This window comes from Rhincodon typus, chromosome 27, assembly GCF_021869965.1.
Source record: "Rhincodon typus isolate 14 chromosome 27, sRhiTyp1.1, whole genome shotgun sequence".
Taxonomy (NCBI): domain Eukaryota; kingdom Metazoa; phylum Chordata; class Chondrichthyes; order Orectolobiformes; family Rhincodontidae; genus Rhincodon; species Rhincodon typus.
In genome coordinates, this window is record NC_063358.1 from 24,132,215 (window position 1) to 24,149,547 (window position 17,333).

Consider the following 17,333-nt stretch of genomic DNA (forward strand, 5'->3'; position numbering starts at 1 on the left):
TCCCAGACACAGATGCTAACATTCATGGGTATTCTTTCAAAAAAAAAGGCTCCTGAGACTTCAATGAGTCTCCTGTTCCTCAGAGCTAACAACAGCTGCCTTCAGCCACTTTTCAGATTGACAGAAACTGACTGACTGTTGAACTGATTTGAATGACATGAAAAACAAGCCCCATTCAGTCATCAGGATCAAAAGTAACCAGCATTGGAATATCTTGTGCCTTAAATGTTCACAGGCTGCTAGTATCCACAGTTAGCACTGATAAAGAAATAGAGTTTCATCAAATAGGTAACAAGAAGTTTGGGATTACTCTTAAAGATTGAATGGCAGTGTTCCACAAAGCAGTCAGCTAATATCCATTTAATTTTCCAATATAAAGGAACCTTCTACCCTTTCACAAATCCAGTATGATACCTATCTTTCTGAGATTGTTGTATACTTGACATCTTGGGTCCAGTCTGCAACTACTTCCAACACTTCATTCACTTCCCACTACACTCTTCCATGAAAACACATGAAATAAAACACCAAACATTCCATTCAGGTGAAACAGTGATTTGTATTTGCTGCTCACAATGGAATCTTCTCAACCCTGGATGTAAAATCAGCAACATTACAAGAATACGATCATCTCCAACTGATGCACAATTCTAAAATAACTTGCATTGCTGTTCCTTCATAATTGCTCATTCAAAGATATTGTATTCTCTATTTAATACCATTGTAAGAATACTATCACCAGTCAGACTGCAGCAGTCTGAGAATAAGACTCACCAGCAACTTTGCAGGTTAATCAGGAAAGGATAAGCAACACAGATGATATTCCATGAAAAAAACAAAAGCCTTGAGAAGAATGATCTTGCTCTGGTTGGAGTAGGCAGTATTCATAGTTTTACCTGTTTCCACTAGGTTCCATGTTTGAATTTGTAGGTATAGAAAAGTCAGAAATAGCAGTTGCATTAAACGTACACACAGAGTTTCTTCAGTTGGCTCATATCCCTTTCTCAATTAGTGTTGATTTGACTGACTCAACTAACTTAACATTCAGGAGACTCACCATTGGCCCCACCTTATCCTGAATGGTTAGACGGTAAACAATCAAGATTCCAACTCTGCATTATTGGCTTTTTATTTTCTAATCAAACTGTTCAGAAATGTTATCACACACAACAAGAGCAGTTAGGACCCCTAACTCCTCAGTATTATCTGGTGATCTTGATTAGCCAGTGCACTTGTTGAGACAAGTTTAGCATTGGCTATAACACTGCCGGAGTGTAAATGCCTCCCAATACTCTCTGTTTAGATTAACATGAGGAATGGCTGTTTGGAAGAAGAATTGTAGGTAATTGTACGTTCTTAAATTCAGAGACTGAGAGTTATAATTGACACCGCATCATATTATATGCAAGTGAGCTCTGGCTGTGATCTTCCTGTTTGATTCACTGGGATTTTCCCCATTCTCATTAACACTTACACAGTTGTAAAATTAAATAATAATTACCCCTTAGGTGGCCAACCTGAAATGATTTAAGGTTGCTTAGAGTGATGTTTTATCTAGATTAGCTCACCAGGACATTTACCATTGATACATAACATTCTGTCTTCTTTCTTTGAGCTGTCCCCATCAATACATATTGTCTGTCTTCCTTCCAGAACACTGCTTTGTGAGTTTTTTTTAAGGGTTTACAAATAGAATGCAGTTTTTGAAAAAGTTCATATACAACCTGAATTTCTGGATTCAGATTGGTTAGTCTGATACATGATTGGCATGATAGATTTGATCCCCAAATCATCTCAATTTGCCTAGTCATGTAAGGACTTTGACCAATCTTCTGCAGTTAATAGTTCTACATAATTCAAATTGTTCTATTCAATTCAGCTACCATTGCAATTAACAAGTGTTGATGTGGTTACAAACATTATGTCATAAATACTGCTCTGAATTGGCAGCCAGTCCATTGGCCCTTTCTTACAGTATAGAATGGCTAAAGATATCTGTGGATGTGTTCCCAGCAATAAATGCCTTTAAAAGAGATGAGAAGTGTCAAAAGAACATGTAAATTTATAATTTATTTATTTTTGCTACGAATATGAGTTATACTATTCTGATCAAAAAAAGAATAGTGTAAATTTAAAACTTGCAAAATAAGTCACACCAATGTAACTTCCATGGTATAACACAGTGAATTTAGTTGATTAGAATTTGCTTGCCTAAAATAATATTGAAGTGTGTGAGTAACATATACAGTTAACTTTCCATGTAAGTCCTCAACCCACAAAGAAGTTGAGGAAGTTTGCTAATTTCAGATTGAATTTGAGGGGCTTGTCAGATTTTCTATCTCTTGGTTTGGTCTTTATGCCTGGAAGGTTGGTTTAGCTATTATTATAGTACTATAGCTACTATATTATAGTATAATATTTCTATAATATTATGAACCACAATAGCAAAACATTTTACAGGTATCATTTCAAATCCAGGATTAAATTATAGCTCAGTTGCTCAATGGGAGCCACACATTATTTTTACTCTATGCAATACAGTTTCAGTAAAAGGGAAACAATGCCAACGACATTGAAAAGCACTGTCAGAATCACAATGTTTAAAAAATTGTAAAATGTTTCTGTGATACATGTAGTTCTATTTTGTAGCTTTAGATTGTAATCTCATTTTTAGACTCCCTTTGCGCTGCACCTGCAATGCTTTTCTGCACTCCTCATTGAATATGGTTGGGCCCGAGATTGATGATAATGGTAGAACGATAGCAATGGGAGATTATGGGACATGGCAGGCCATGTGATTCCAGATTGCAATGGAATATAGTTGCAAAAGATCCACAGCATTTCCTGAAAGACCGATTTTAGCTGATAGCTGTTTTGAATCTGTCTCATTTAGCACAGTGGTATTGACATACAACAGAAGGCATCATTGGCGTAACTACAGGACTTCTTCACAAGGGCAGTGGTCACTCCTACCAATACTGCTTTGGACAGGTGCACCTGTAACAGATTGGTCAGATGAGGTCATGTAGGTTCCTGCCTTCTTTCCTTCTCTCATCACCCACTGTATGCTTTTCACTGTTCAGCTAACTTGTCAATATGGTGGTAGGAAGTGAAGTCCTTCTTCCAAGTTGTGTTTAATATGGAGCAGTACAAAGTCTGCAGTTAAGGGAATGCCTCAATAAGTTAATTGGCACAGATCAGCTAACGCATCCTCAGATTGTAGTTGAAACATCAGATTAAATTACGTAGACATTAAAATTGTCTTGCTTATCTATTTTTTCCAAGTTTCATTGTTTGCCTTTCAGCTGACTCAAAGTGATTTATATTAACTGAACTCTGCATTGTAGAGAGAAAAGTAAATAGCAGTATGGAATTTGAAACATCAACAGATCAGCCACAATCTCAGCGAATGTCAAACAGCAAACTCAAGGGGCCAAATGGCCTACTTCTGCTCCTCAGCATATGTTCACATGCATGTTCGTAAATGCTGACATCCGTCTGAAGTAGGACCAGATGAACACAAAACAGGCAGGGGACAATTTGGACTAATAATAGCACAAATATTCACTGATCATTTGCAATCCTGTTCAAATAAGGAAGCTAAGCTCATGTGCATGCAATTCTTAAATGGTGTATGATCATGTTTAAATTGTTATTTTGTCATTCTATTTCAGGTAGAAGTGAGAAAGGTAAGTGTGTAGCAATATCGGTAGCTAATGATAGAAATTAAAGGTAGAATCAAATTGAAAAAACGCACAATTCCATGAAGATTAGTGTCAAGTCAGAAGGATGAAATGTAATACACAGCAAAGAATGACTATAAAAAGAGAGAGATTAGAGCAAAGAGAGAGCTAGCTGAAATTATAAATACTGAAAGTAAGAGTTTCTGCCGATATAATAAAGTGCCACATAAAATGTTTTTGTGGAAAATAAAAGCTCATGGTGTACAGGCATGTATAAAAATGGCTAAACAGGAAGCAAAGAGTAGCCATAAATGGATCTTTTTCAGGTTGACAAGATGTAACAAGTGGTGTGCCACAGGAGTCAGTGCTGGGATATCAGCTGTTTACAAGTTAAGTAAACTACGTAGATGAATTTCTTAGCCAATGTAGTCCCATTGTTTAAGATGGGTAGCAGAGATAATCCTGAAAATTACAGGCCTGTGAGTTTCACATTGGTGATAGGGAAATTATCAGAAAAGATTCTCAGGGACAAGATCTACATGCATTTAGAAGCAAATGGACTTATTAGCGATAGACACCATGGTTTTGTGTGGGCGTTGTGCCTCACTAACTTGATTGAGATTTTTGAGGAGGTGACAAAGATGATTGATGAAGTCACATGGTATCAGGGTGAGCTGGCAAGATAGATACAGAACTGGCTTAGTCACAGGAGACAGAGGATAGCTTTGGAAGGATGCTTTATGGAATGGAGGGTTGTGACTAGTGGTGTTTCACACGGATCAGTGCTGGGACTTCTGCTGTTCACGATCTACTTAAATAATTTGGAGGAAAATGTAGCTCATTTAATTAGTAAGTTTGCAGATGATACAAAGATTGTGGAGTTGTGGATCATGAGGAGGCCTGTCAGAGCTTACAGCAGGCTTTAGATCAGTTGGAGGCATGGGCAGAAAAATGGCAGATGGAGTTTAATCTGGACAAATGTGAGGTGATACATTTTGGAAGGTCAAGTACTGGTGGAAATTATACAGTGAATGGCAGAACCTTTAGGAGTATTGGTATGCAGAGGGATCTGGGTGTGCAGGTCCACAGATCACAGAACGTGGCAGCACAGGTAGATAAGGTTATAAAAAAGGTCTATGACATGCTTGCCTTCATTGGAAGGGGCGAGGAGTAGAAGGATCGACAAGTTACGCTGCAGCTTTATAGAACTTTAGTTAGGCCATATTTGGAATTTTGAGTACAGTTCTGGTTATCACTTTACCAGAAGAATATGGATGCTTTGGAGAGGGTACAGAAAAGATTTACCAGGATATTGCCTGGGGTTTGTATGGGGGATTTTAGCTACAAAGAATGGTTGGATAGACTGGGTTTGTTTTCAATAGAACGCAGGAGGTTGAGGGTGACCTTATAGAAGTTTATATGATTGTGAATGACATGGATAGAGTGGAAAGTATGAGGCTTCTTCCCAGGATGGAGGGGTTAATTACTAGGGGACACAGGTTCAAGGTGCTGGGGGGTGGGGTGGGGGGAGTAGTTTCAAAGAGATGTACAAGGCAGGTTTTTCATACAAAAGGTGGTGAGTCCCTGGAACACGCTGCCAGAGGTGGTGGAAGCAGACACAATAACAGCATTCAAAAACACCTCGACAAATACATGAATAGGAAGGAAATAGAGGGTTACAGATCCTGTAGGTGAAGACAGTTTTAGTATGGAAGGGCAAAATGTGTTGGCGCAGTCTTGGAGGGCTGAAGAGCCTGTTCCTGTACTGTATTGTTCTTTGTTCTTTGAAGGGAGAAAAGGCATAGCTGCCAAATTTGCTGATGACACAAAGATAGTCAGGAACACAAGTTGTAAATGGAGGCGACAGAAATAAGTTGAGTGAGTGGGCAAAGATGTATTAAAGAGAGTCTAATGTGGGAAAATACAAAATTGCCCATTTTGACAGGAAGAACAAAGAAGAAGCATATTATCTAAATGTGAGAAATTGCAGAGTTTTGAGATGCAGAAGAAATTGGATGTCCTATTGCATGAATTACAAAGGCAGTATGTGGGGACAGCAGGTAAATAGGAAAACTAATAGAATGTTATCATTTGATGTGAGGGGAATTTTAATACAAAAGGAGGTTATGCTTCAGTTACACAGGGCCCTGGTGAAACCACATCAGAGATACTATGTATAGTATTGGTCATCTTATTCAAGGAAGGTATTAATGCAGCAAAAGCAGTTCAGAGAAGGGTTATCAGACTAATATATGGAATAAAAACAAGTCTCTGGAGAAACTCAGCTGCTTTGGCAGTAACTGCAGAGAGAAAGCAGAATCAATGCTATGGATTTAGTGATCTTCTTCAGAACTGACAGTAGCTAGGAAAAGATGGCATATATCCTGAAGACAGGGGTTTTGGGATGGGGAGAGAAGGAGTATGTAATAGGCAGAGATGGAGCCCCAAGAGAGAACAGCAGTTAGACGAAGGATGGGAAATGGTGAGCCAGGGAGAAAGAAAAACTGATAATCAGGACCACTAATAGATCAAAATGAATTAGCTGTGATGGAAGCAGTCCATGTTATGACACAGCTGGGTTTGTGAGTTGCAAAAAGAACATGGAAGAAGGTGTTCAGTCCCTAAAATTATTGAACTTGATGACTCCTGAGGGGCTTCAGAATCTCTAAATGGAAAATGAGATGTTGTTCTTCTAGCTTGCACTAAGTCATTCTTCAGCACTGCAGCAGGCCCAAGACAGAAATTTTGGCCAGGGAATATGGTGGTGTGTTGAAATGGCAGGTAACTGAAAGCTCAGGGTTATTTTTGCTGACAGAATGTAGGTATTCCACAAAGCAGTCATGCAGTCTGCACTTCATCTCCCCAATGTAGAGGGGACCACATTGTGACACACAAATACAGCAGTTCTGGTAAATCGCTGCTTCACCCAGACGATGTGTCTCGGGCCTTGAATAATGAGGACAGAGGAAGTAAACAGGCAGGTCTTACACCTTTTGCAATTGTATGGGAAGGTGCCATTGGGGTGTGAAGAGGTCTTGGGAGTGGAGGAAAAGTGGACCTAGGTGCCTGGAGCGAATGGTCCCAGTAGAATGCTGACAAGAGAGGGGAGAGGAATATGATCTGATAATGTCAAACCAGTGGAGGTGACTGAAATGGCTGTTTATGATCCTTTGCATGCATATGCTTGTGCAGCAGAAATTAAGGACCAGAAGGACTCTATCTGTGTTGGGGGAGAGAGGAGAAGGAGGGAGGGCAGAAGTGTGGGAAATGGGCCAGACACAGCGGAGGACCTTGTCAACCACAGTGGCAGGGAATCCTCAGTTGAGAAAAAAGGTGGAAGTTTCTGGCGCCCCATGGAAGATGTGATAGAGATGGAGAAACTGGGAGAATGGAATGAAATTTCTGCAAGAAGCTGGGTGTGAGAATGTATTGTCAGGTAACTGTGGAAGTTGGTGGGTTTGGAGCCGATATTGCTGGCCAGCATATCCCCAGAAATGGAAACAGATGTTGAGAAAGGGAAGACGGAAGTTGGAGATAGAATACACAGAATGGTGAGGTTGTCTTGTGAGGGAACATTGGACAGGCTGGGCTTGTATCCTCTGGAATTTAGAAGAGTAAATGGCAAATTGATTGAAAATTATAAAATCTTGAGAGTTCTTGACAGAGAATATGTGGAAAGGATTTTTCATCTTATTGGAGAATCCAAAACTAAAATAGAATAGAATAGAGATTTATTGTCATATGCAATTTTACGTGAAAAATACAGTGAAAAGTTTTATAAGTTACCCCACCACAGCACCTACATCAATGACAGAAGTCATACATAATAATTTTTTTAAAAAATTAAGACAAAGTTCATCACAGTTCAGTTAACAGCTCCTGGGCTCGGGGAAAGCTGATAAAGGAACAATGGAATACCCTGAAGACACAGCCAGGATGAGACTGCCATTCCAGGTTGAGATCACCAAATCTCGGTAAAGACTATCATGGGCTGGGCCGCTGGAATACTGGGCCAGAAGTTTCTACCAAAGAAGACTGCCATGCCAGGCCAAGACTACTACTTCTAGACGAGACTGCCTGCCAGACGACTGAAATACTTGAAAGCCGAAGGCGAAGAAGACCTCCACACTGGGACAAGACTGCCACACGGGTCAAGAATGCTAAGCCAGCACAAGAGCACCACACGAGGAGACAGCCAACTTGTGCCAAGACTTCCACTTCTCCACCTTCAGATGCCGGAGGCCAGCTGTGGACCTGAAGCCATGGCCTAGCCTGCAAATCCAGGCCAGGGGAGTCAGCCTGGGACCTGCTCCTTGCTCGCCAGGAGACCATGCACTGGGGTGGAGCAATGTCTGGCTCGTCCTGATGTTGCTGCCACTGCTACAGGAGGCCTCTTCCTTCACATGCCGCTTAAAAGAAAAGGAAACAAGAAAAAAGAAAAAGAAAATAAAAAGAATTGAAGAAGAAAAAAAAAGAGGAGCCGATGGGAGTGAAGGAGCCCCTGGCTCAGCCCATCAACTCCTCCACCATCTCGATAGGGTTCATTGTTTAAAAATAGAGGATTGCCCATTTAAGATGGATGAGGCAATTTTTTTCTCTCACAAGGCTCATGATTCTTTGGAACTCACTTCCTTAAAAGTCAATGAACTTCGAGTATTTTTAAGACAATTGTAAATAGTCTTGGTAAACAGGGCGTGAAATGGTTATCATCAGCAGACAGAATTTGGATTTTTTTTATTCACTCATGGGATGTCTTTAACCCAGACAAATTAACTGGTCTTTAATTTGTTGATTGTTGATTTTGTTGTGTTGTCACATAACAACTGATCATATTTGAAAAGCTGCTCATTCTAAAGCACATTCTAATGTAATTGCAAGATCTTGCAAGATTTCTGTCTTCACAAAACAGTGCAATACAGAAGAATGAAAATCACATTCATTTTTCACCTACATCAGGATGGAAAACACTTCTTTTTTCTCACCTAGATCAGCATTAATCACTTCCTGATTTAAGTACAATTTGACAAAAGTCAATGTCTGCAGTGACTCTCTGCTTTCCATAAACAACGCACACAAATTCTAACTTCAGGAAATCATCAAAGTCAACGTTCCCATTTCTAAATCAGTCATCATTACAAGATGACACTGCTAATCACTGCCAGTTAGTAAATTGTGGACTGTTCCATAGTGTTGGCTATAAGTTCTAGCTATCCATTCTGCAATGATAAAGCCCAATCCATATTTTTTGCGAGATCTTTCAGTGTATGAATGTGAATGATCCAAATCTAAATTCTGGTCAGAGACATAATTAAGTCACGAATTCACTCAACTCTGCTCCAAGTATCATGTGCATGCATAGTGAAACCTAGGCTAAACAAGAACAATTATGTAAGGAACATAAGTTATTGCTATGGTTAGAATTTGTTAAGTGTTATTAACACGTTAAAATTTAAGTGTGCTGTAATGCACATGAAATTTTAAGAACAAAGTGACATGGTTTATCAACAACATAAGCGCGTTAAAATACTGGAATTCCATTACTAACAATATTATGAAGGTATCTACACCACACTGATAGCAGCAATGTAGGTAAGTGGCTCACCACCAACATTTCAACGGCAGTTAAATGATAGGTAACAAATGCAGGCCTTACCAGCAATGCCACATCCAATGAATGAACAAAAGAATGTGATAACAAGGCTTGGAGTGTGGGATCACATGGTCTAATTATCGCATGGTCTGCTATTACACACAACCCATCGTTAGACACTACAGTCCCCATTCGCAGCTATTTATTCTCATAGACTGATTGTTATTAACTCCTTTGTCTGTCCAATTGTTCTTCTCTCTCTTTGGGCTCTATCTCCACCTATTGTTTACTCCTCAACCCCTCCCCTGACCCTATCTTCAGCATAAAAACTGATTCTCTCCTGGCTACCATCAGTTCTGAAGGGTCAGTGGACCTGAAATATTAAGTCTGATTTCTCTCCAGAGATGCTGCCAGACTGCTGAGTAGTTTTAGCAACATCTGTTTTTGTTTCTGATTTCCTGCATCCTCAGTTCTTTTGTTTTTTTCTGTTTGGGAATCATCCACACATTTATAAAATCCTTAACATTGTGATGGCTCTGGGAATAGCGAGAGTCAATTCCCGGCACAATACTCCAATGAGGTACAACACATCAAAGATGAAAACAAAGACCAGAATAATATAGGAATCCGATTGACGGAAGCTATAGCAAAATGTATAGCAGAATTGGGTGACAAATGCAGCAAGGCCCAACTGGATATCAAGAGCAACTCATGTCATCTTTTATGATTTGTCATAAGCAGCATGGCAGGATTCTCAAATTTGCCAATTGACCATGATTATTACTTGTAAAATGCCTTGTTAACAGCTCAACTTGCCTCATTGGTATTTCCATCTTACCAAACTCACCAAATAAGCTTGACATCAGGAAAATGTGACAAGGAAGCCAGAGTGAGCACCTGGCTGGTTGTTTGCTCCAAAAGACCTCCATGTTTGAAGCCAGGCATGCTCTGTCAGCCACATGCACCCCATATCCATACATTAGCAACTGACATGTGCTAGCCTGTAAGAACCCTCATGGCATATTTCCAATCCACTTACAGGATGATACTGCATTTCAATGATGCACCTTGGCCTGCATCAACAACAATCATTATAATGCTACGGCAAGAACCCTTTATTGTCAGGGTCATGTACCCAACTCATGGACTGGACCAGGCTTTATCTCCAAGCTTCGTGCTTGCTGTCATAGTGCTTGCTCACCATAAGCTTACCTAAATGCTCACAACATTCCCGCCTGGCATTGCCCTGCCTTTTTTGCTTTGTCCCCTTAACCAGACACACTAGGCTCACAGTACTGCTGTCTTGTTGTGCCATTTAACATAGACAGGGGTTCCCTGCAGAGTAAGTCAGGGGCAGTACAATACCAGTCCAGGCCTTTTCAGGGCAATAAAAGTCAGGATCAACTCCTCAAAATGGGGAGAATGGGAGGGGGAAGAGGAGGAATGACGGGTAGTCAGCTTGATGCCTTCTGCCATATTGTGGGCTGTTTTCCTCATGGAACAAGAAAGAAGCAGGTATTGTAGGAGATGAAAGTAGGTGATACAGCTATTACTGTTGGTGCAGGTGGAGAGGTGTTCTGAGTGAGTAAGTGGGTATGCCAGTAAGCACACAACGTTAGTGGTATTGGGGTGGATAACAATGAGCATGGAAGTTGTTGCAGAAAACAGTGAGAGGGTGTTAGAGCATGACACTTGTTGGGAGGTGGGTTCAGTTGCAGAGATAAGAGTGAGTGTGAGGTATAGGAGAGAAAAAGGAGGCACTTACCCTGTGAGAACACATTGATCTTCTTCCTACAGTGCTGGGCATTCCTCAAGACAACTGGCAGTGGTTTCACCCAGACGGCAATGTTGGACAAGGCTGGCATGGTCTGGTGCTGTGGACTCCACTCCTGGCCCTGATGGAGAATGAAGTCCTGTGTACCTTATGATCCAGCAGGACCTTAAGGACCCTGCACAGAAAGCAAGGTGCTAATTTCTCCCTGTCTGCACATGCGCAGCAAATGTCAGCAAGTCTGCAGGGCTTGACAACTCCAGGTTGACAGAGCTTGTCTGGAAGCACGATGAGTTTTTACAGTTGACGCTGTCACATTGGAATGCCTGTTGATATTGGGAAAATGCCCCAGGAATGGCGCATGGTAAGATAGGGTGGAAATTGGACATGAGAGATGCCAACGGGTGTGATAGGTAATTAATGAGATGAGTTTGCTAAGATATGGCCAGAGAACTTCTCAGCCTTTGCATGGTAAACCTTCCAAATATCTCAATGCAACCAAAGAAAAAAGATAATATTCCGTCCAAGGAATCCATTTCAAATACTGAGGACATTTTAATTTTTACTATCAAGTAGCTTTCCTTGGACACAGTGGGAAGAAATCTCCTGATTCTGTTAACATATATTACTTTCAGACCATCTTGGTTGTACTTTTGTTCAAAGTACATAATACTACCCTGCTTGAGTAAGAAATGCCTTTGGTTTTTGCAGCTGCAGGGAATGTCAATTGATACAAGGTTTTTTTGATACAGAAAGACTGTACAGAACTGCCTTAGAACCTGTGAATGCAGATAAAGTTTTTTTAATGAATAAAGTATATCTTTGCAATAAGAAAAAATTATTTAAAAGCAATTGTCCCAGCAAATCTAATAACCAGTTAACTACCTTATATGTAAGAAATAGTCAATAAGGAAACAAACTTTTCTAGAAATTTCAGACTGTTCATTAAAATAGCAAAGTCATCTACTGGCAAAATGCATACAAATCTGAGAATCCAAATCTCAGACATTATTAAAAATTTATATAGAGACCTGTGATCATAAAAAGAGTTAAGATTTGCAATTTTTTATTTGTTTGAGATAAATGAGGCCAATTTCCAGATGATCATAAATATATCAATTTCTGAACACTAGATGGCACCTCGTATTGTTATAAAATCAGCTCTGCCACTGGAAAATTTTAATGCCAGAAGTATTGGTGACTGTTTTATTACTTATTTTGTGTTCACTTTGTTTAAAAAAACAAATTATTCCAATGTACTCGTAGGCATCTGTGCATGTTTGGCTTTTGACAAGAGTACTGTAGGTTTGAAGACAGCCATCTACAAATTTCCTAGGTCACATATGGTTTAAACAGATGAAAAAGAACTAAAACAATGCAAAGAAGAAAATGAGATACAGATTAAAATTCACACAAAAGATACTAATTAATTTTAACTCATTTGAACCTATAAAGTTACACTTATTTGCAGTGATGGCCGTTTGATTTTTAGTGAAAATACACTTAGGTGGTGAATATCAGATGTATGTTGAAGATTCCAAAAGATGTTCAAGTAACAATGGTTTCTTGCCTGTGCAATATTTATTTATCTATCAACATCAAAGCAGGGTATCTGTCCATTTACTTGATTGCTGCTTGAGCAAATCTGTAATGCAAAAATTAGATGCTGTTTACTTTCTTTTTGTTCATTCATGGGATGAAGATATTGCTGGTTAGTTCAGCATTGATTGCCAATTGTTTATTGCCCTTGAGAAGATGATGGTAAGTTGCCTTCTTGATCCACAGCAATCCATTTGGTGTAGTAACAGCCACATACCATCAGGGAGGGTGTTCCACAATTTTGACCTGGCAACACTGAAGGAATGGCAATATATGTCCAAGTCAAAGATGGTGAATGATTTGGAAGGGAAATTGCAAGTTGTGGTGTTGCCAAGTATTTGCCTTTGTTCTTTGAGATGACAGTAATCGTGCGCTCAGAAGCAACGTTTCCACTAAACTGCACCGTGGCGTGCACACAGCCACTCCAAGGTGCCGAGCATGAGGATTTACACAACTGAGAAACTGACTTCCGATCCCAGAAGTTGCTGCCGCATGTGGACCTCGGAGGCACGAAAATTAGAGAGAATGCTGCTTGGAAGCTGCTTCTAAAGTGCTTTCGTGTAGATGTTACACAATACTGCTAATCAGCATTAGTGGTGGAGGGACTGAATGTTTTGTGGCTGGGGTGAATATAAAGTGAGCTGTTTTGTCCCGGATAGTGTCAAGCTTCTTGAATATTGTTGGATCTGCACTCATCCAGGAATGTGGGGAGCATCCCATCACACTTCTGAATTGTGCCTTGACAATCGTGGGCAGAATTCAGGAAGTCTTCAGTTGAATTATGCCTTGAAAGATTCCTAGACTCTAGCATGCTTTTGTAACCACAGTATTTATATGCCTCGTCCACTTCAGTCTCTGTTCAATGGCAGTTCCCTGGATGTTGATGGTGGGGGGTATTCAGTGATAGTAATGCCATGGAATATCACAGGGCAATTGTTAGGTATGCTCTTATTGGAGAAGGTCTTTGCCTGTTACTAGTGTGGCATGTTACTTTCCACAAGCCTGGATGTTGTCCTGGTCTTTCTACATTTGAACATGGACTGCATCAGTTTTGTGTCTAAATTTCACTGGCTGAAAGGTGGTTTAGGACACCTTTAGGTTGCAAAGGATGCAATATGTAGTCTTTTTCCCCTTGATTGGCCTGAAATAACATGAAGTAACAGTAAAACTTGACAGAATTGACCTCATGGATGTAGAAATTGCACAAAGTTTATCGAAAAGCATTTTAACAAAAATTATTAATCTGAAGTTCAGTTTTGAAGAAGTCATATCGGACTCGAAATGTTAACCCTGATTCTCTCTCCACAGATGCTGCCACACCTGCAGAGTTCTCCAGCATTCTGTGTTTGTTTTCCAGCATCCACAGTATTTTCTTTTATTCGATTATTAACCTTTTTACTTAGGATCATGTTTATATTTCAAACATGTTTATATTTTAAACTGACCCGCTGGGAGAACAACGGGAGGCGATGGACTAGCGGTATTATCGCTCAATCTGGAGACCCAACTAACGTTTTGGGGGATACAGGTTCGATTCCGGCCACGCAGATGTGGGGTGGGGGAGGAATTTGAACTCAATAAGAATATAATGATGACTGTAAATTAATTATCGATTGTTAGGGGAAACTCCATCTGTTTCTCTAATGTCCGTTATGGAAGGAAACTGCCATCCTTTCCAGGTTTTGAGAAAGCATAAGAAATTCACCCCAGCGGATAACAAGTAACAGCGCTTTCACCAAAACAAACGACATTGACCAGAAGCAATAAAAGCCTGGCTTAAAAAGCTCAAATCGTGGAATTATAAAACAAAAGATACCGAAACAATGGGTTTTTCGCCATCTAAAAGACTTGGTAAATGTTGGATGATTAGTTTTGCGAAAATCGTTTAGAATTCAGGAATAACTTCTACTGTGAGTGGCGAGGATGACGTGCACGCGCAAAGGTCACGTGCGGCCGCGCGCTGGCACAGCCGTTGGTGTGGCGGCCACGTGACCAGCAAGCGAAGGCGAAGGCGCCGAGACGTTGGAGCCACTTCAGAGATGGTGACGGGGACTTACTCCGATCGTCCCCATTCCTCCACCATTTTTCCTCCGCCCTCCCCCCCCCCCCCCCACCCCCTCCTCCAACTAATAATAACTCTCATTGCCCTTTCCCCAGCCCCCCCCCGCTACCTCTACCACCTCTCACTCCCCTCCATCCCTCTTCCTCCACTTCTTCTTTCCCACTACTTTTCACTATGTTAAACTTAGTATTATTATTTGTGGTCACATGTTCTTCTTACTGTTCCCTGTAGGAACATATATCTCGTTTTGATGGACGATGGTGGTTATCACAAAGTCCACGAAGAAGCATGCTTGTACACACACGATCAAATCTTAGTATTTCACGTCTTGGTTAGTTTCAGTGGATCAAAGTATATAGCCAATATCATTTAACTCTCCATAAGCTTAGACACAGTGACTCGAATTGTCTGATCTGGGTTGGTTGGAATCCCCTTTTCCAACGCAGATCAAACTGAAAATTATCCACATATCTATAGAGGAGTTCCTAACTGGAACCTCTGGGATCAGGAACCTTCCCAGCTGAAGCAACACTTTCCAGTCCAGGAATCCACAAAGGAAGGAACGGAAAGGTGCCGTAGCTGTTGGGTCCCAGGGTTGGGAAGTCCGGTGCCGGTAGTGGGGGGGAGGGGAGGGGGAGTCGTTTCTTTAGGAGATCGGGCATCTCAGTGGTGGATGGTTAATGAGTTTAACAACCAGAAATTACAACTAAGTTTTAATTCCTCTAACTTTTCCTGGCTAACTATTCAGGTAAATGAGTCACAGTCACCCAAAGTCTCTAACTCCAGCCAGAGCTGGAAACTTCTTGGAGACAGCAGCTCATCAGAAACATCAATTTCCCAGCCATTTCCTGCAGACTCGGCTGAATTGTGTCCTTCACATGGTCTCAACGTATGGATGATCTGAGTCTTTTCCTGAATTAGTTGTCAACTAAGATTTCATTTGATGAAGAAAACAAATTGTTCTAATATGGTGTAATAAGTGCAGCAAAGGTTTATTAAATTGATTCCTGGGATGGCATGGCTGATGAACTAGGAGAGAGTGATTTGGTTAAAGGCTTACTAAGCAGACTGGCCTCATAGCTGAGTGACTGTCTAGGGTGGCAAGACAAAGGCAAAGCAGGAGATGTTTAAATGGACTTCGGTAAAACCTTTGACAGGGTTCCGCATAGTAGACTAATTGGTAAAGTTAGATCTCATGGGATTCAAGGTAAACTGTAAGAATAAACTTTACTGGACTGTTATTCAAGTTTTTGACCAATTGACATCGAATACACCTTTTGTCTAATAAAACAGTCAACTAAGACTCAAAGATAGTAAGAACTGCCGATGCTGGAGTCAGAGATAACACAATGCAGAGCTGGAGGAACATAGCAAGCCAGGCAGCATCAGAGGAGCAGGAAAGCTGATGTTTCGGGTGGGGACCTGAAGAAGGGTCCCAACCCGAAGCGTCAGCTTTCCTGCTCCTCTGATGCTGCCTGGCCTGCTGTGTTCCTCCAGTTTCACACTGTGTTATCAACAAAGATCCAAACCACATTTACTCACCAAGTCATGTCTAAACTGCTTTTACCTGGGGAGAACTAAATAATAGCACTAAAGATGTACTTCCGTATAGCAATGAAATTAACAAAGTGTACAGTCAGCTATAATATTTGAGTTAGCTGCCATTAATTGGTGAGAAAACACGAAGGGTTTTCCAATATTCTTATAGTTATCTTTTCTGATTCTGGTTCTGTATTTCAGAAACATTTACAACTGTAATAACCAATGAATATCAAGAGTCAACACGTACAGAAGTGATCAGCAAAATGTTCTTTGAACAATTCATCGATCCTAAAACTAAAAATGAGGTAACAGCCAAATACTTAGTCTGTACACACCTTTTTTCTTCCAACCCAGCAAAGAAACATTCCAAAATTGACTGGCTTTACTCTGGTTACTGTAGCAGCCCCAAATGGTGGAGGTTTTTCAACAGTTAAGGAGGCAACTAGTAAGCAGCGAGAAAGGGGTATAGCAAAAGCAGTACTGCCATTAGGCAGAAGAATATGCAATGAAAAGTAGAGTGGGACCCCCCCCCCCTTCCACATCTTTCTCTCTCCTCTCCTGTATTTTAGCCCATTTTCACTCCATTACATTACTAGTTAAAACTGGCCAACTTCTTTTGCTTCTTTAGCTTCTTTTGATTATTTTCCATCTCCAGAAGGTTTAAAGCTCTAACTTTTTATTTGTTCATGGTGTTGCTGGCTAGAAAAAGCATTTATTGCCCAGAGGAGAGGCTGCAGGCTTGCTGTCACTTGCTGGCCAGATCAGGTAAGAATGACATATTTACTTTCCTAAAGTACATTCCTGAAACAAGATGGATTTTACAATAATGGTTACGTGATCACCATTAAGCTAACTCTTACTCCAAGTTATTTTTGTTGAATTCATATTTCACCATCTGCCGTGGTGGGATTCAAACCCATAATCCTAAAACATTACCTAGAAGTCTGAATTCCAAGTCTACTGACATTACCAGTACACTACCACTTATCTTATTGTTTTACCAATCCTTTCCTTAACCTTCTTTGTTGCTTTCTCCTTCCCCTACCTCATACCAGTGGCCTTGTCCCAATTTAGTGTACCTTGCTC